The following is a 20,792-nucleotide window of genomic DNA, read 5'->3' as shown; positions in this document are numbered from 1 at the left end:
CTATTACCTTTAGTAATTTGGTGGTGAGCGAAGCGGAGCGAGCCACCGTGCCCGAAGCGTGGCGAGCGTACTTTTCGGGTACCCTGTTCGCCCGTAGCTCCTCCCCCTGGTTACGTAGCTCCTCCCCTCAATACGTCACAAGGTCCCTTCAGCCCCTCCGATATAGAACCAACCATGGCAGCAAGCCGTTCTGCAGTCTTACTAATGTCCAAAAAACTGGTGCAAAGATTGCTTATGTTTCCCACCACCACACCCCCCGGATGTGTTCACGTGTGTGCGGTTTTCTTGCATTGAGATCTTGTGCTGCGGATGGCCATCAGTGGGTTTACCATTGATGCATTGGTGTGGGTGGAGAGTGGCCCACACTCTGCACCCATCATTATACTTACATCTGTCTTCGCAGTCCTGTGCAGCAGCAAATCACTGTGAAAATGGTGCGCTGCCATTTTCTCGGTGATTTGCACATGCACAATCGAGAAGTCCCTGGCAATGTGGCATGAGTGCCATGTTCACAGAGGCCTGCGCATGTACAGCAGACACTGGCACAAAGCAGCATCTATTGTTCTGCCAGAGAGGGAGCGTGTCTGCACATGGGCTCTCGCCAGTGGCGGAACTAGCGAGCAGTGGGCCCGGGTGCAACAAAATGCTTTGGGGCCCCCCCATCCCATCCCATCCAAGTCCACGCCCTCACCCCTGGAGAGGATCTGGTGAGGGGGACCTGCTCAGGCCAGAGAAATGGATACCTAGCAACAGTGCCGTAACTAGACATTTTAGCACTGTGTGCAAGAAACGTCATCGGAGCCCCACCCCTGCATGCAAAACAGGGGCAGTAAAAATACATAGGGGTGTGGCTTCATGGGGAAGGGTTGTGGCCACAAAATAATACCAATACATAAAACAGTGCACAGTAGTCTCCATTATTCACATTACGCCGCACAGTAGCACCACTACACCAGGTAGAGACCTTTTTACACATTACGGCAGACAGCGTCCCCTTTTTCTCTAACGTCCTAGTGGATGCTGGGGACTCCGTCAGGACCATGGGGAATAGCGGCTCCGCAGGAGACAGGGCACAAAAGCAAGCTTTTAGGATCACATGGTGTGTACTGGCTCCTCCCCCTATGACCCTCCTCCAAGCCTCAGTTAGGTTTTTGTGCCCGGCCGAGAAGGGTGCAATCTAGGTGGCTCTCTTAAAGAGTTACTTAGAAAAAGTTTTTAGGTTCTTTATTTTCAGTGAGTCCTGCTGGCAACAGGCTCACTGCATCGAGGGACTTAGGGGAGAGATTTTCAACTCACCTGCGTGCAGGATGGATTGGATTCTTAGGCTACTGGACATAGCTCCAGAGGGAGTCGGAACACAGGGCTCGCCCTGGGGTTCGTCCCGGAGCCGCGCCGCCGACCCCCCTTGCAGACGCTGAAGATGAAGAGGTCCGGAACCAGGCGGCAGAAGACTCTCAGTCTTCATCAGGTAGCGCACAGCACTGCAGCTGTGCGCCATTGTTGTCAGCACACTTCACACAGCGGTCACGGAGGGTGCAGGGCGCTGGAGGGGGGCGCCCTGGGCAGCAATGTATAATACCTGTATGGCGAAAAATACATCACATATAGCCCTTGAGGCTATATGGATGTATTTAACCCCTGCCAGATATCTAAAACTCCGGAGAAGAAGCCCGCCGAAAAGGGGGCGGGGCCTATTCTCCTCAGCACACAGCGCCATTTTCCCTCACAGAAAGGCTGGTGGGAAGGCTCCCATGCTCTCCCCTGCACTGCACTACAGAAACAGGGTTAAAACAGAGAGGGGGGGGCACTGATTTGGCGATATGTATATATATTAAAATGCTATAAGGGAGGAACACTTATATAAAGGTTGTCCCTGGATAATTATAGCGTTTTGGTGTGTGCTGGCAAACTCTCCCTCTGTCTCCCCAAAGGGCTAGTGGGTCCTGTCCTCTATCAGAGCATTCCCTATGTGTGTGCTGTATGTCGGTACGTGTGTGCCGACATGTATGAGGAAAATATTGGTGAGGAGGCGGAGCAAATTGCCTGTAATGGTGATGTCAATCTCTAGGGAGTCGACACCGGAATGGATGGCTTATTTATGGAAATTACGTGACAATGTCAACACGCTGCAAGCCGGTTGACGACATGAGAGGGCCGGCGAACAAATTAGTATCTGTCCAGGCGTCTCAAACACCGTCAGGGGCTGTAAAATGCCCATTTACCTCAGTCGGTCGACACAGACCCAGACACGGACACTGATTTCAGTGTCGACGGTGAAGAAACAAACGTATTTTCTTTTAGGGCCACACGTTAAGGGCAATGAAGGAGGTGTTACATATTTCTGATACTCCAAGTACCACAAAAAAGGGTATTATGTGTGAGGTGAAAAAACTACCTGTAGTTTTTCCTGAATCAGATAAATTAAATGAAGTGTGTGATGATGCGTGGGTTTCCCCCGATAGAAAATTATTGGCGGTATACCCTTTCCCGCCAGAAGTTAAGGCGCGGTGGGAAACACCCCTCAGGGTGGATAAGGCGCTCACACGCTTATCAGAACAAGTAGCGGTACCATCTACGGATAGGGCCGTACTTAAGGAGCCAGCTGATAGGAGGCTGAAAAATATCCTAAAAAGTATACACACACATGCTGGTGTTATACTGCGACCAGCGATCGCCTCAGCCTGGATGTGCAGAGCTGAGGTGGCTTGGTCGGATTCCCTGACTAAAAATATTGATACCTTTGACAGGGACAGTATTTTATTGACTATAGAGCATTTAAAGGATGCATTTCTATATATGCGAGATGCGCAGAGGGATATTTGCACTCTGGCATCAAGAGTAAATGCGATGTCCATATCTGCAAGAAGATGTTTATGGACACGACAGTGGTCAGGTGATGCAGATTCCAGACGGCACAAAGATGTATTGCCGTATAAAGTAGTGATGAGCGAGGTTCGGTTTTACTCGGTTCTCAAAACGGCATCTTATTGGCTATCCAAAACACGTGACATCCGTGAGCCAATAAGATGCCGTTTTGAGAACCGAGTAAAACCGAACCCGCTCATCACTAGTATAAAGGGGAGGAGTTATTTGGGGTCGGTCCATGGGACCTGGTGGCCAGGGCAACTGCTGGAAAATCCACCGTTTTTTACCCTAAGTCACATCTCTGCAGAAAAAGACACCGTCTTTTCAGCCTCAGTCCTTTCGTCCCTATAAGAGTCATATCTGCCCAGGGATAGAGGAAAGGGAAGAAGACTGCAGCAGGCAGCCCATTCCCAGGAACAGAAGCCCTCCACCGCTTCTACCAAGTTCTCAGCATGACGCTGGGACCGTACAGGACCCCTGGATCCTACAAGTAGTATCCAAGGGGTACAGATTGGAATGTCGAGAGGTTTCCCCCCTCGCAGGTTCCTGTAGTCTGCTGTACCAATGTCTCCCTCCGACAGGGAGGCAGTATTGAAAACAATTCACAAGCTGTATTCCCAGCAGGTGATAATAAAATTACCCCTCCGACAACAAGGAAAGGGGTATTACTCCACACTATATGGTGGTACTGAAGGCTAGGTGAGACCTATTCTAAATCTGAAAAATTTGAACACTTACAAGGGTTCAAATCCAGATGGAGTCACTCAGAGCTGTGATAGCAAAGAACAAGGGGACTATATGGTGTCCCGGGACATCAGGGATGCTTACCTCCATGTCCCAAAATTTGCCTTTTCTCACCAAGGGTACCTCAGGTTCGTGGTACAGAACTGTCACTATCAGTTTCAAGACGATGCCGTTGGATTGTCCAAGGCACCCCGGGTCCTTACCAAGGTAATGACCGAAAGGAGGATTCGTCTTCAAAGAAAATGGACGACCTCCTGATAAGAACAAGGTCCAGAGAACAGTTGGAGGTCGGAGTAGCACTATCTCAAGTAGTTCTACGACAGCACGGGTGGATTCTAAATATTCCAAAACCGCAGTTGTTCCGACGACACGTCTGCTGGTCCTAGGGATGATTCTGGACACAGTCCAGGAAAAGGTGTTTCTCCCAGAGGAGAAAGCCAGGGAGTTATCCGAGCTAATCGGGATCCTCCTAAAACCAGGAAAAGTGTCAGTGCATCATTGCACAAGAGTCCTGGTAAAAATGGTGGCTTATTACGAAGCGCTTCCATTCGGCAGATTTCACGCAAGAACTCTTCAGTGGGATCTGCTGGACAAATGGTCCGGATCGCATCTTCAGATGCATCAGCGGATAACCCTATATCCAAGGACAAGGGTGTCTCTCCTGTGGTGATTACAGAGTGCTCATCTTCTAGAGGGCCGCAGATTCGGCATTCAGGATTGGATGCTCGTGACCACGGAGGCCAGCCTGAGAGGCTGGGGAGCAGTCACACAAGGAGTGTGATCAAGTCTGGAGAATTCTCTCCACATAAATATACTGGAGCTAAGAGCAAATTTATAATGCTCTAAGCTTAGCAAGACCTCTGCTTCAAGGTCAGCCGGTATTGATCCAGTGGGATAACATCACGGCAGTCGCCCACGTAAACAGAAAGGGCGGCACAAGAAGCAGGAGGGCAGTGGCAAAACTGCAAGGATTTTTCGCTAGGCGGAAAATCATGTGATAGCACTGTCAGCAGTGTTCATTCCGGGAGTGGACGACTGGGAAGCAGACTTCCTCAGCAGGCACGACCTCCACCCGGGAGAGTGGGAACTTCATCGGGAAGTTTTCCGCATGATTGTGAACCGTTGGGAAAGACCAAAGGTGGACATGATGGCGTCCCGCCCGAACAAAAAATGGGACAGGTATTGCGCCAGGTCACGAGACCTTCAGGCGATAGCTGTGGACGTCCTGGTAACACCGTGGGTGTAACAGTCGGTGTATGTGTTCCCTCCTCTGCTTCTCATAACCAAGGTATTGAGAATTATAAGACATAGAGGAGTAAGAACTATACTCGTGGCTCCGGATTGGCCAAGAGGGACTTGGTAACCGGAACTTCAAGAGATGCTCACGGAGGACTAATGGCCTCGGGAGCTAAGAAGGGATTTGCTTTCAGCAAGTACCATGTCTGTTCCAAGAGGAACCGTGGCATCGGCCTTTAAGAAAGGACCTGCTCCAGCAGGGACCTTGTCTGTTCCAAGACTTACCGCGACTGCGTTTGACGGCATGGCGGTTTGAACGCCGGATCCTAAGGGAAAAGGCATTCCGGAAGAGGTCATACCTACCCTGGTCAAAGCCAGGAAGGAGGTGACCGCACAACGTTATCACCACATGTGGTAAAAATATGTTGCGTGGGTGAGGCCAGGAAGGCCCCACGAAAAAATTTCAACTAGGTCGATTTCTGCACTTCCTGCAAACAGGAGTGTCTATGAGCCTCAAATTGGGGTCCATTAAGGTTCAAGTTTCGGCCCTATAGATTTTCTTCCAGAAAGAATTGGCTTCAGTTCCTGAAGTCCAGACGTTTGTCAAGGGAGTATTGCATATACAGCCCTTGTGTGCCTCCAGTGGCACCGTGGGATCTCAACGGAGTGTTGGGATTCCTCAAATCATATTGGTTTGAACCACTCAAATCTGTGGATTTGAAATATCTCACATGGAAAGTGACCATGCTGTTGGCCCTGGCCTCGGCCAGGCGATTGTCAAAATTGGCGGCTTTGTCTTACAAAAGCCCATATTTGATTTTCCATTCGGACAGGGCAGAACTGCGGACTCGTCCCCAGTTTCTTCCTAAGGTGGTGTCAGCGTTTCACCTGAAACAACCTATTGTGGTGCCTGCGGCTACTAGGGACTTGGAGGACTCCAAATTGCTAGACGTTGTCAGGGCCCTGAAATATATATATATATATATATATATATATATATATATATATATATATATAAAATTCCAGGACGGCTGGAGTCAGAAAGTCTGACTTGCTGTTTATATTGTAGGCACCCAAAAAAGCTGGGTGCTCCTGCTTCTAAGCAGACTATTGCTCGTTGGATTTGTAGTACAATTCAGCTTGCACATTCTGTGGCAGGCCTGCCACAGCCAAAATCTGTAAATGCCCATTCCACAAGGAAGGTGGGCTCATCTTGGGCGGCTGCCCGAGGGGTCTCGGCTTTACAACTTTGCCGAGCAGCTACTTGGTCAGGGGCAAACACGTTTGCTAAATTCTACAAATTTGATACCCTGGCTGAGGAGGACCTGGAGTTCTCTCTTTCGGTGCTGCAGAGTCATCCGCACTCTCCCGCCCGTTTGGGAGCTTTGGTATAATCCCCATGGTCCTGACGGAGTCCCCAGCATCCACTAGGACGTTAGAGAAAATAAGATTTTACTTACCGATAAATCTATTTCTCATAGTCCGTAGTGGATGCTGGGCGCCCATCCCAAGTGCGGATTGTCTGCATTACTTGTACATAGTTATTGTTACAAAAAAATCGGGTTATTATTGTTGTGAGCCATCTTTTTTAGAGGCTACTTCATTGTTATCATACTGTTAACTGGGTTCAAATCACAAGTTGTACGGTGTGATTGGTGTGGCTGGTATGAGTCTTACCCGGGATTCAAGATCCTTCCTTATTGTGTACGCTCGTCCGGGCACAGTACCTAACTGAGGCTTGGAGGAGGGTCATAGGGGGAGGAGCCAGTACGCACCATGTGATCCTAAAAGCTTGCTTTTGTGCCCTGTCTCCTGCGGAGCCGCTATTCCCCATGGTCCTGACGGAGTCCCCAGCATCCACTACGGACTATGAGAAATAGATTTATCGGTAAGTAAAATCTTATTTTACACATTAGAGCAGACAGCGTCCCCCTTTTTACACATAACGGCAGACAGCGTCCCCCTTTTTACACATAACGGCAGACAGCGTCCCCTTTTTACACATAACGGCAGACAGCGTCCCCTTTTTACACATAACGGCAGACAGCGTCCCCTTTTTACACATAACGGCAGACAGCGTCCCCTTTTTACACATTACGGCAGACAGCGTCCCCCTTTTTACACATAACGGCAGACAGCGTCCCCCTTTTTACACATAACGGCAGACAGCGTCCCCCTTTTTACACATAACGGCAGACAGCGTCCCCCTTTTTACACATAACGGCAGACAGCGAACACTTTTTACACATAACGGCAGACAGCGTGCCCTTGTTAAGCATAGCGGCAGACAGCGTACACTTTTTACACATAACGGCAGACAGCGTCCCCCTTTTTACACATTACGGCAGACAGCGTCCCCTTTTTACACATAACGGCAGACAGCGTCCCCTTTTTACACATAACGGCAGACAGCGTCCCCTTTTTACACATAACGGCAGACAGCGTCCCCTTTTTACACATAACAGCAGACAGCGTCCCCTTTTTACACATAACGGCAGACAGCGTCCCCTTTTTACACATAACGGCAGACAGCGTCCCCTTTTTACACATAACGGCAGACAGCGTCCCCTTTTTACACATTACGGCAGACAGCGTCCCCCTTTTTACACATTACGGCAGACAGCGTCCCCCTTTTTACACATTACGGCAGACAGCGTCCCCCTTTTCTCTGACGTCCTAAGTGGATGCTGGGGACTCCGTAAGGACCATGGGGATAGCGGCTCCGCAGGAGACAGGGCACAAAAGTAAAAGCTTTAGGATCAGGTGGTGTGCACTGGCTCCTCCCCCTATGACCCTCCTCCAAGCCTCAGTTAGGTTTTTGTGCCCGGCCGAGAAGGGTGCAATCTAGGTAGCTCTCCTAAAGAGCTGCTTAGAGTAAAAGTTTTGTTAGGTTTTTTATTTTCAGTGAGTCCTGCTGGCAACAGGCTCACTGCAACGAGGGACTTAGGGGAGAAGAAGTGAACTCACCTGCGTGCAGGATGGATTGGGTTCTTAGGCTACTGGACACTAGCTCCAGAGGGACGATCACAGGTACAGCCTGGATGGGTCACCGGAGCCGCGCCGCCGACCCCCTTGCAGATGCTGAAGAGAGAAGAGGTCCAGAAATCGGCGGCTGAAGACTTCCCAGTCTTCTTAAGGTAGCGCACAGCACGGCAGCTGTGCGCCATTGCTCTCAGCACACTTCACACCAACGGTCACTGAGGGTGCAGGGCGCTGGGGGGGGCGCCCTGGGCAGCAATGAAAGTACCTATGCTGGCTAAAAATACATCACATATAGCCTCTGGGGCTATATGGATGTATTTAACCCCTGCCAGGTTGTCAGAAAAACGGGAGAAGAAGCCCGCCGAAAAGGGGGCGGGGCCTATTCTCCTCAGCACACAGCGCCATTTTCCTACACAGCTCCGCTGCTAGGAAGGCTCCCAGGCTCTCACCTGCACTGCACTACAGAAACAGGGTTAAAACAGAGAGGGGGGGCATTTTGTGTGGCGATATTATAATATATTAAGATGCTATAAGGGAAAACACTTATATAAGGTTGTCCCTGTATAATTATAGCGTTTTGGTGTGTGCTGGCAAACTCTCCCTCTGTCTCCCCAAAGGGCTAGTGGGGTCCTGTCCTCTATCAGAGCATTCCCTGTGTGTGTGCTGTGTGTCGGTACGTGTGTGTCGACATGTATGAGGACGATGTTGGTGAGGAGGCGGAGCAATTGCCTGTAATGGTGATGTCACTCTCTAGGGAGTCGACACCGGAATGGATGGCTTATTTAGGGAATTACGTGATAATGTCAACACGCTGCAAGGTCGGTTGACGACATGAGACGGCCGGCAAACCAATTAGTACCTGTCCAGGCGTCTCAAACACCGTCAGGGGCTTTAAAACGCCCATTACCTCAGTCGGTCGACACAGACACAGACACGGACACTGACTCCAGTGTCGACGGTGAAGAAACAAACGTATTTTCCATTAGGGCCACACGTTACATGTTAAGGGCAATGAAGGAGGTGTTACATATTTCTGATACTACAAGTACCACAAAAAAGGGTATTATGTGGGGTGTGAAAAAACTACCTGTAGTTTTTCCTGAATCAGATAAATTAAATGAAGTGTGTGATGATGCGTGGGTTTCCCCCGATAGAAAATTATTGGCGTTATACCCTTTCCCGCCAGAAGTTAGGGCGCGTTGGGAAACACCCCCTAGGGTGGATAAGGCGCTCACACGCTTATCAAAACAAGTGGCGTTACCGTCTCCAGATACGGCCGCCCTCAAGGAGCCAGCTGATAGGAGGCTGGAAAATATCCTAAAAAGTATATACACACATACTGGTGTTATACTGCGACCAGCGATCGCCTCAGCCTGGATGTGCAGCGCTGGGGTGGCTTGGTCGGATTCCCTGACTGAAAATATTGATACCCTTGACAGGGACAGTATTTTATTGACTATAGAGCATTTAAAAGATGCATTTCTATATATGCGAGATGCACAGAGGGATATTTGCACTCTGGCATCAAGAGTAAGTGCGATGTCCATGTCTGCCAGAAGATGTTTATGGACACGACAGTGGTCAGGTGATGCAGATTCCAAACGGCACATGGAAGTATTGCCGTATAAAGGGGAGGAGTTATTTGGGGTCGGTCCATCGGACCTGGTGGCCACGGCAACAGCTGGAAAATCCACCTTTTTTACCCCAAGTCACATCTCAGCAGAAAAAGACACCGTCTTTTCAGCCTCAGTCCTTTCGTCCCCATAAGGGCAAGCGGGCAAAAGGCCAGTCATATCTGCCCAGGGGTAGAGGAAAGGGAAGAAGACTGCAGCAGGCAGCTCCTTCCCAGGAACAGAAGCCCTCCACCGCTTCTGCCAAGTCCTCAGCATGACGCTGGGGCCGTACAAGCGGACTCAGGTGCGGTGGGGGGTCGTCTCAAGAGTTTCAGCGCGCAGTGGGCTCACTCGCAAGTGGACCCCTGGATCCTACAAGTAGTATCCCAGGGGTACAGATTGGAAGTTCGAGAAGTCTCTCCCTCGCAGGTTCCTGAAGTCTGCTTTACCAACGTCTCCCTCCGACAGGGAGGCAGTATTGGAAACAATTCACAAGCTGTATTCCCAGCAGGTGATAATCAAAGTACCCCTCCTACAACAAGGAAAGGGGTATTATTCCACACTATTTGTGGTACTGAAGCCAGACGGCTCGGTGAGACCTATTCTAAATCTGAAATCTTTGAACACTTACATACAAAGGTTCAAATCAAGATGCAGTCACTCAGAGCAGTGATAGCGAACCAGGAAGAAGGGGACTATATGGTGTCCCTGGACATCAAGGATGCTTACCTCCATGTCCCAATTTGCCCTTCTCACCAAGGGTACCTCAGGTTCGTGGTACAGAACTGTCACTATCAGTTTCAGACGCTGCCGTTTGGATTGTCCACGGCACCCCGGGTCTTTACCAAGGTAATGGCCGAAATGATGATTCTTCTTCAAAGAAAAGGCGTCTTAATTATCCCTTACTTGGACGATCTCCTGATAAGGGCAAGGTCCAGAGAACAGTTGGAGGTCGGAGTAGCACTATCTCAAGTAGTTCTACGACAGCACGGGTGGATTCTAAATATTCCAAAATCGCAGCTGATTCCGACGACACGTCTGCTGTTCCTAGGGATGATTCTGGACACAGTCCAGAAAAAGGTGTTTCTCCCGGAGGAGAAAGCCAGGGAGTTATCCGAGCTAGTTAGGAACCTCCTAGAACCAGGCCAAGTGTCAGTGCATCAATGCACAAGAGTCCTGGGAAAAATGGTGGCTTCTTACGAAGCGATTCCATTCGGCAGATTTCACGCAAGAATTTTTCAGTGGGATCTACTGGACGAATGGTCCGGATCGCATCTTCAGATGCATCAGCGGATAATCCTGTCTCCAAGGACAAGGGTGTCTCTTCTGTGGTGGCTGCAGAGTGCTCATCTACTAGAGGGCAGCAGATTCGGCATTCAGGACTGGGTCCTGGTGACCACGGATGCCAGCCTGAGAGGCTGGGGAGCAGTCACACAGGGAAGAAATTTCCAAGGAGTGTGGTCAAGTCTGGAGACTTCTCTCCACATAAATATACTGGAGCTAAGGGCAATTTACAATGCTCTGAGCCTAGGAAGACCTCTGCTTCAAAGTCAACCGGTGCTGATCCAGTCGGACAACATCACGGCAGTCGCCCACGTAAACAGACAGGGCGGCACAAGAAGCAGGAGGGCAATGGCAGCAAGGATTCTTCGCTGGGCGAAAAATCATGTGATAACACTGTCAGCGGTGTTCATTCCGGGAGTGGACAACTGGGAAGCAGACTTCCTCAGCAGGCACGACCTCCACCCGGGAGAGTGGGGACTTCATCTGGAAGTCTTCCACATGATTGTGAACCGTTGGGAAAGACCAAAGGTGGACATGATGGCGTCCCGTCTGAACAAAAAACTGGACAGGTATTGCGCCAGGTCAAGAGACCCTCAGGCAATAGCAGGGACGCTCTGGTAACACCGTGGGTGTACCAGTCGGTGTATGTGTTCCCTCCTCTGCCTCTCATACCCAAGGTACTGAGAATTATAAGACGGAGAGGAGTAAGAACTATACTCGTGGCTCCGGATTGGCCAAGAAGGACTTGGTACCCGGAACTTCAAGAGATACTAAGAAGGGACTTGCTTCAGCAAGGATCATGTCTGTTCCAAGTCTTACCGCGGCTGCGTTTGACGGCATGGCGGTTGAACGCCGGATCCTAAGGGAAAAAGGCATTCCGGAAGAGGTCATCCCTACCCTGGTCAGAGCCAGGAAGGAGGTGACCGCACAACATTATCACCACATTTGGCGAAAATATGTTGCATGGTGTGAGGCCAGGAAGGCCCCACGGAGGAATTTCAACTCGGTCGATTCCTGCATTTCCTGCAAACAGGAGTGTCTATGGGCCTCAAATTGGGGTCCATTAAGGTTCAAATTTCGGCCCTGTCGATTTTCTTCCAGAAAGAATTGGCTTCAGTTCCTGAAGTCCAGAAGTTTGTCAAGGGAGTACTGCATATACAACCCCCTTTTGTGCCTCCAGTGGCACTGTGGGATCTCAACGTAGTTCTGGGATTCCTCAAATCACATTGGTTTAAACCGCTCAAATCTGTGGATTTGAAATATCTCACATGGAAAGTGACCATGCTGTTGGCCCTGGCCTCGGCCAGGCGAGTGTCAGAATTGGCGGCTTTGTCTCACAAAAGCCCATACCTGATTGTCCATTCGGACAGGGCAGAGCTGCGGACTCGTCCCCAGTTTCTCCCTAAGGTGGTGTCAGCGTTTCACCTGAACCAGCTTATTGTGGTACCTGCGGCTACTAGGGACTTGGAGGACTCCAAGTTGCTAGATGTTGTCAGGGCCCTGAAAATATATGTTTCCAGGACGGCTGGAGTCAGGAAAACTGACTTGCTGTTATCCTGTATGCACCCAACAAACTGGGTGCTCTTGCTTCTAAGCAGACGATTGCTAGTTGGATGTGTAGTACAATTCAGCTTGCACATTCTGTGGCAGGCCTGCCACAGCCAAAATATGTAAATGCCCATTCCACAAGGAAGGTGGGCTCATCTTGGGCGGCTGCCCGAGGGGTCTCGGCTTTACAACTTTGCCGAGCTGCTACTTGGTCAGGGGCAAACACGTTTGCAAAATTCTACAAATTTGATACCCTGGCTGAGGAGGACCTGGAGTTCTCTCATTCGGTGCTGCAGAGTCATCCGCACTCTCCCGCCCGTTTGGGAGCTTTGGTATAATCCCCATGGTCCTTACGGAGTCCCCAGCATCCACTTAGGACGTCAGAGAAAATAAGAATTTACTTACCGATAATTCTATTTCTCGTAGTCCGTAGTGGATGCTGGGCGCCCATCCCAAGTGCGGATTGTCTGCAATACTTGTACATAGTTATTGTTAACTAAAACGGGTTATTATTGTTGTGAGCCATCTTTTCAGAGGCTCCGCTGTTATCATGCTGTTAACTGGGTTCAGATCACAGGTTGTACAGTGTGATTGGTGTGGCTGGTATGAGTCTTACCCGGGATTCAAAATCCTTCCTTATTGTGTACGCTCGTCCGGGCACAGTATCCTAACTGAGGCTTGGAGGAGGGTCATAGGGGGAGGAGCCAGTGCACACCACCTGATCCTAAAGCTTTTACTTTTGTGCCCTGTCTCCTGCGGAGCCGCTATCCCCATGGTCCTTACGGAGTCCCCAGCATCCACTACGGACTACGAGAAATAGAATTATCGGTAAGTAAATTCTTATTTTTACACATAACGGCAGACAGCGTTCCCCTTTTTACACATAACGGCAGACAGCGTACACTTTTTACACATAACGGCAGACAGCGTGCCCTTGTTAAGCATAGCGGCAGACAGCGTCCCCCTTTTCTCTGACGTCCTAGTGGATGCTGGGAACTCCGTAAGGACCATGGGAATAGACTGGCTCCGCAGGAGACTGGGCACTCTAAAAGAAAGATTAGGTACTATCTGGTGTGCACTGGCTCCTCCCTCTATGCCCCTCCTCCAGACCTCAGTTAGAATCTGTGCCTGGCCAGAGCTGGATGCTCCTAGTGGGCACTCCTGAGCTTGCTAGAAAGAAAGTATTTGTTAGGTTTTTTATTTTCAGTGAGATCTGCTGGCAACAGACTCACTGCTACGTGGGACTGAGGGGAGAGAAGCAAACCTACCTGCGTGCAGCTAGCTTGTGCTACTTAGGCTACTGGACACCATTAGCTCCAGAGGGTTCGAACACAGGGCCTGACCTTGATCGTCCGTTCCCGGAGCCGCGCTGCCGTCCCCCTTGCAGAGCCAGAAGACAGAAGAAGGAGATGAAATCGGCGGCAGAAGACTCCGGTCTTCATTAAGGTAGCGTACCGCACTGCAGCTGTGCGCCATTGCTCCCACTGCACACCACACACTCCGGTCACTGTAGGGTGCAGGGCGCTGGGGGGGGGGGGGAGGGGGGCCCTGGGCAGCAATAAGAATACCTTTTGGCACATTATGCACATAATACAGTCTGGAAAACTGTATTATGTGCAAAAACCCCCGCCATTAAGATATACAAAACGCGGGAGAAGCCCGCCGCTGAGGGGGCGGGGCCTTCTTCCTCAGCACACCAGCGCTATTTTCTCTTCACAGCTCCGCTGGAAGGACGCTCCCCAGGCTCTCCCCTGCAGTATCCTGTACAAGAAGGGTAAAAAAGAGAGGGGGGGCACATAAATTTAGGCGCAGATAAGATAATAAGCAGCTATTGGGAAAAATCACTCATTATAGTGTAAATCCCTGTGTTATATAGCGCTGTGGTGTGTGCTGGCATACTCTCTCTCTGTCTCCCCAAAGGACTTTGTGGGGTCCTGTCCTCAGTCAGAGCATTCCCTGTGTGTGTGCGGTGTGTCGGTACGGCTGTGTCGACATGTTTGATGAGGAAGGTTACGTGGAGGCGTAGCAAGGGCAGATAAGTGTGGTGTCGCCCCCGACGGGGCCGACACCGGATTGGATGGATATGTGGAAGGTCTTAACAGACAGTGTCAACTCCTTACATAAAAGGTTAGATGACGCAGCAGCCTTGGGACAGCCGGGATCTCAGCCCGCGCCTGCCCAGGCGTCTCAGAGGCCATCAGGGGCTCATAAACGCCCGCTAGCTCAGATGGTAGACACAGATGTCGACACGGAGTCTGACTCCAGTGTAGATGAGGATGAGACAAATGCACAGTCTATAAAAGCCATCCGATGCATGATTACTGCAATGAAAAATGTATTGCACATTTCTGATATTAACCCGGTTACTACCAAGAAGGGTATTATGTTTGGGGAGAAAAAGCAGCCAGTGACTTTTCCCCCATCTGATGAATTAAATGAATTGTGTGAGGAAGCGTGGAGTTCCCCCGATAAGAAACTAGTGATTTCTAAGAGGTTACTGATGGCGTACCCTTTCCCGCCAACGGATAGGTTACGTTGGGAAACATCCCCTAGGGTGGACAAGGCGCTCACACGCTTATCAAAAAAGGTGGCACTGCCGTCTCAGGATACGGCCGCCTTAAAGGAGCCTGCGGATAGAAAGCAGGAAGCTATCCTGAAGTCTGTGTATACACACTCAGGTACTATACTGAGACCTGCTATTACTTCAGCATGGATGTGTAGTGCTGCAGCCGCATGGTCTGATACCCTGTCAGACAACATTGATTCCCTCGACAGGGATACTATTTTGCTAACCATAGAACATATAAAAGACGTCGTCTTATATATGCGGGATGCACAGAGGGACATTTGCCTGCTGGCATCTAGAATTAATGCAATGTCCATTTCTGCCAGGAGAGTATTATGGACTCGGCAGTGGACAGTTGATGCTGATTCTAAAAGACACATGGAGGTTTTGCCTTATAAGGGTGAGGAATTGTTTGGGGACGGTCTCTCGGACCTCGTATCCACGGCAACAGCCGGGAAGTCAACTTTTTTACCTCAGGTTCCCTCACAGCCTAAGAAAGCACCGTATTATCATGTACAGTCCTTTCGGCCTCAGAAAGGCAAGCGGATCAGAGGCGCATCCTTTCTGCCCAGAGGCAGGGGTAGAGGAAAGAAGCTGCACCAGGCAGCCAGTTCCCAGGAACAAAAATCCTCCCCCGCTTCCTCTAAGTCCACTGCATGACGCTGGGGCTCCACAGGCGGAGCCGGGTGCGGTGGGGGCGCGTCTCCGAAACTTCAGCAACCAGTGGGTTCGCTCACAAGTGGATCTCTGGGCTGTACAAATTGTATCTCAGGGATACAAGCTGGAGTTCGAGGCGACTCCCCCTCGCCGTTACCTCAAATCAGCCTTGCCAGCTGCTCCCAGGGAAAGGGAGGTAGTACTGGCGGCAATTCACAAGCTGTACATCCAGCAGGTGATAATCAAGGTCCCCCTCCTTCAACAGGGCAGGGGTTACTATTCCACAATGTTTGTGGTACCGAAACCGGACGGTTCGGTGAGACCCATCCTGAATTTAAAATCCTTGAACACTTCTATAAAGAAGTTCAAGTTCAAAATGGAATCGCTCAGGGCGGTTAGTGCAAGCCTGGAAGAGGGGGATTTTATGGTGTCGCTGGACATCAAGGATGCTTACTTGCATGTCCCCATTTACCCACCTCACCAGGAATACCTCAGGTTTGTGGTACAAGACTGTCATTACCAATTCCAGACGTTGCCGTTTGGTCTCTCCACGGCACCGAGAATATTTACCAAGGTAATGGCCGAAATGATGATACTCCTTCGGAAGAAGGGAGTTATAATTATCCCGTACTTGGACGATCTCCTTATAAAGGCGAGGTCCAGAGAGCAGTTGTTAGTCAGCGTAGCACTCTCTCGGGAAGTGTTGCAACAGCACGGCTGGATTCTGAATATCCCAAAGTCGCAGCTGATTCCTGCGACGCGTCTGCTCTTCCTGGGCATGATTCTGGACACAGAACAGAAGAAGGTGTTTCTCCCGGTGGAGAAGGCTCAGGAATTGTCATCTCTGGTCAGGGACCTCCTGAAACCAAAACAGGTGTCGGTGCATCACTGCACGCTAGTCCTGGGAAAGATGGTGGCTTCTTACGAAGCAATTCCCTTCGGCAGGTTCCATGCAAGGATCTTTCAGTGGGATCTGTTAGACAAATGGTCCGGATCGCATCTTCAGATGCATCGGTTGATCACCCTGTCCCCAAGGGCCAGGGTGTCTCTGCTGTGGTGGCTGCAGAGTGCTCATCTTCTCGAGGGCCGCAGATTCGGCATACAGGACTGGGTCCTGGTGACCACGGACGCAAGCCTCCGAGGATGGGGGGCAGTCACTCAGGGAAGGAACTTCCAAGGACAGTGGTCAAGTCAGGAGACTTCACTACACATAAATATACTGAACTAAGGGCCATTTACAACGCCCTGAGTCAAGCAGAGCCCCTGCTTCAAAACCAACCAGTGCTGATTCAATCAGACAACATCACGGCGGTCGCCCATGTAAACCGCCAGGGCGGCACAAGAAGCAGGATGGCGATGGCAGAAGCCACAAGGCTTCTCCGAAGGGCGGAAAATCACGTGCTAGCACTGTCAGCAGTGTTCATTCCGGGAGTGGACAACTGGGAAGCAGACTTCCTCAGCAGGCACGACCTCCACCCGGGAAAGTGGGGACTTCATCCAGAAGTCTTCACGCAGATTGTAAACCGTTGGGAACGGCCACAGGTGGACATGATGGCGTCCCGCCTCAACAAAAAGCTAAAAAAATATTGCGCCAGGTCAAGGAACCCTCAGGCGATAGCTGTGGACGCACTAGTGACACCGTGGGTGTACCAGTCGGTTTATGTGTTCCCTCCTCTTCCTCTCATACCCAAGGTACTGAGGATAGTAAGAAAGAGAGGAGTAAGAACTATACTCATCGTTCCGGATTGGCCAAGAAGAACTTGGTACCCAGAACTGCAAGAAATGATCTCAGAGGACCCATGGCCTCTGCCTCTCAGACAGGACCTGTTACAGCAGGGGCCCTGTCTGTTCCAAGACTTACCGCGGCTGCGTTTGACATTCCAGATGAAGTGATTCCTACGCTGATAAAGGCTAGGAAAGACGTGACAGCACAACATTATCACCGTATATGGCGAAAATATGTGGCTTGGTGTGAGGCCAGGAAGGCCCCTACAGAGGAATTCCAGCTGGGTCGATTCCTGCACTTCCTACAGTCGGGAGTGACTATGGGCCTAAAATTAGGATCCATAAAGGTCCAGATTTCGGCCCTATCTATTTTCTTTCAAAAAGAACTGGCTTCACTGCCTGAAGTTCAGACGTTTGTTAAGGGAGTGCTGCATATTCAGCCCCCTTTTGTGCCTCCAGTGGCACCTTGGGATCTCAACGTTGTGTTGGATTTCCTGAAATCCCACTGGTTTGAGCCACTTAAGACCGTGGAGCTAAAATATCTCACGTGGAAAGTGGTCATGCTATTGGCCTTAGCTTCGGCTAGGCGTGTGTCAGAATTGGCGGCTTTGTCATGTAAAAGCCCTTATCTGATCTTCCATATGGACAGGGCAGAATTGAGGACTCGTCCCCAATTTCTCCCTAAGGTGGTATCAGCGTTTTATTTGAACCAACCTATTGTGGTGCCTGCGGCTACTCGGGACTTGGAGGACTCCAAGTTACTAGATGTAGTCAGGGCTTTGAAAATCTATGTAGCCAGGACGGCTGGAGTCAGGAAAACTGATTCGCTGTTTATCCTGCATGCACCCAACAAGCTGGGTGATCCTGCTTCAAAGCAAACTATTGCGCGCTGGATCTGTAACACGATTCAGCAAGCTCATTCTGCGGCAGGATTGCCGCATCCTAAATCAGTAAAAGCCCATTCCACAAGGAAGGTGGGCTCTTCTTGGGCGGCTGCCCGAGGGGTCTCGGCTTTACAGCTTTGCCGAGCTGCTACTTGGTCGGGTTCAAACACATTTGCTAAGTTCTACAAGTTTGATACCCTGGCTGAGGAGGACCTTGCCTTTGCTCATTCGGTGCTGCAGAGTCATCCGCACTCTCCCGCCCGTTTGGGAGCTTTGGTATAATCCCCATGGTCCTTACGGAGTTCCCAGCATCCACTAGGACGTCAGAGAAAATAAGAATTTACTCACCGGTAATTCTATTTCTCGTAGTCCGTAGTGGATGCTGGGCGCCCGTCCCAAGTGCGGACTCTCTGCAATACATGTATATAGTTATTGCTTAACTAAAGGGTTATTGTTATGAGCCATCTGTTACTGAGGCTCAGTTGTTGTTCATACTGTTAACTGGGTATGGTTATCACAAGTTGTACGGTGTGATTGGTGTGGCTGGTATGAGTCTTACCCTGGATTCCAAATCCTTTCCTTGTTGTGTCAGCTCTTCCGGGCACAGTTTCCATAAACTGAGGTCTGGAGGAGGGGCATAGAGGGAGGAGCCAGTGCACACCAGATAGTACCTAATCTTTCTTTTGGAGTGCCCAGTCTCTTGCGGAGCCCGTCTATTCCCATGGTCCTTACGGAGTTCCCAGCATCCACTACGGACTACGAGAAATAGAATTACCGGTGAGTAAATTCTTTTCTCTGACGTCCTAGTGGATGCTGGGAACTCCGTAAGGACCATGGGGAATAGCGGCTCCGCAGGAGACTGGGCACAAAAGTAAAGCTTTAGGACTACCTGGTGTGCACTGGCTCCTCCCCCTATGACCCTCCTCCAAGCCTCAGTTAGATTTTTGTGCCCGGCCGAGAAGGGTGCACACTAGGGGCTCTCCTGAGCTTCTTAGTGAAAGTTTAGTTTTAGGTTTTTTATTTTCAGTGAGACCTGCTGGCTCACCTGCTCACTGCATCGAGGGACTAAGGGGAGAAGAAGCGAACCTGCCTGCTTGCAGCCAGCTTGGGCTTCTTAGGCTACTGGACACCATTAGCTCCAGAGGGACCGAACACAGGCCCAGCCTCGGAGCTCGGTCCCAGAGCCGCGCCGCCGGCCCCCTTACAGAGCCAGAAGCAAGAAGAGGTCCGGAAAAATCGGCGGCAGAAGACATCAGTCTTCAACAAGGTAGTGCACAGCACTGCAGCTGTGCGCCATTGTTACTCAGGCACACTTCACACTTCGGTCACTGAGGGTGCAGGGCGCTAGGGGGGGGCGCCCTGAGCAGCAATGTAAACACCTTGGCTGGCATAAATACACCACATATAACCCCCAGGGCTATATGGATGTATTTTAACCCCTGCCAGAACTCACCAAAAAGCGGGAGAAAAGGCCGCAGAGAAGGGGGCGGAGCCTATCTCCTCAGCACACGGGCACCGTTTTCCATCACAGCTCCGCTGGAAGGACGTCTCCCTGACTCTCCCCTGCAGTCCTGCACTACAGAAAAGGGTAAAAAAGAGAGGGGGGCACTAATTTGGCGCAGTTCTAATAATAACAGCAGCTATAAAGGGAAAAGCACGTTTTATAGTGGTATTCCTGTCTATATATAGCGCTCTGGTGTGTGCTGGCATACTCTCCCTCTGTCTCCCCAAAGGGCTAGTGGGGTCCTGTCCTCTATCAGAGCATTCCCTGTGTGTGTGCGGTGTGTCGGTACGATTGTGTCGACATGTTTGAGGAGGAAAATGAGATGGAGGCGGAGCAATTGCCTATTATAGAGTTGTCACCCCCTAGGGAGTCGACACCTGAGTGGATGAGCTTATGGAAGGAATTGCGTGACAGTGTCAGCTCTTTACGACAGACAGTTGACGACATGAGACAGCCGGCTACTCAGCTTGTGCCTGTCCAGGGGTCTCAAACGCCATCAGGGGCTTTAAAACGCCCGTTACCTCAAATGGCAGACACAGACACGGATACTGACTCCAGTGTCGATGATGAGGAGACAAACGTGACTTCCACTAGGGCCACACGTTACATAATTGAAGCAATAAAAAATGTATTGCATATCTCTGATAATACAAGTACCACTAAAAAGGGTATTATGTTTGGTGAGAAAAAACTGCCTGTAGTTTTTCCTGTATCCGAGGAATTAAATGAAGTGTGTGATGAGGAGTGGGTTTCCCCCGATTAAAAAACTGATAATTCCTAAAAGGTTATTAGCATCGTACCCTTTCCCGCCAGAGGATAGGGCACGTTGGGAAACACCCCCTAGGGTGGATAAAGCGCTCACACGCTTGTCTAAACAGGTAGCACTACCTTCTCCTGATACGGCCGCCCTAAAGGAACCTGCCGATAGAAAGCTGGAGAATATCCTAAAATGTATATACACTCACACGGGTGTTATACTGCGACCAGCAATCGCCTCAGCCTGGATGTGCAGTGCGGGCCTGGCGTGGTCGGATTCCCTGACTGAAAATATTGATACCCTAGATAGGGACAGTATATTACTGACTATAGAGCATTTGAAGGATGCATTTCTATATATGCGTGATGCACAGAGGGATATTTGCCGACTGGCATCAAGAGTTAGCGCGCTGTCCATTTCTGCAAGA

The 20,792-nt window shown here is 50.4% G+C and overlaps 1 protein-coding gene across 3 annotated transcripts in view; it reads left to right on the top strand.

Moving 5' to 3' along the window:
* Window positions 1-20,792, top strand: part of RANGAP1 (Ran GTPase activating protein 1) — a 198,073-nt gene that overhangs the window by 701 nt on the left and 176,580 nt on the right. The gene's annotated exons all lie outside the window — the stretch shown is intronic.

Source organism: Pseudophryne corroboree, chromosome 9 (assembly GCF_028390025.1).
Source record: "Pseudophryne corroboree isolate aPseCor3 chromosome 9, aPseCor3.hap2, whole genome shotgun sequence".
Lineage (NCBI taxonomy): Eukaryota > Metazoa > Chordata > Amphibia > Anura > Myobatrachidae > Pseudophryne > Pseudophryne corroboree.
Note: the sequence above shows the minus strand (reverse complement) of the source record. Positions and strands in the feature narration are given on the sequence as shown.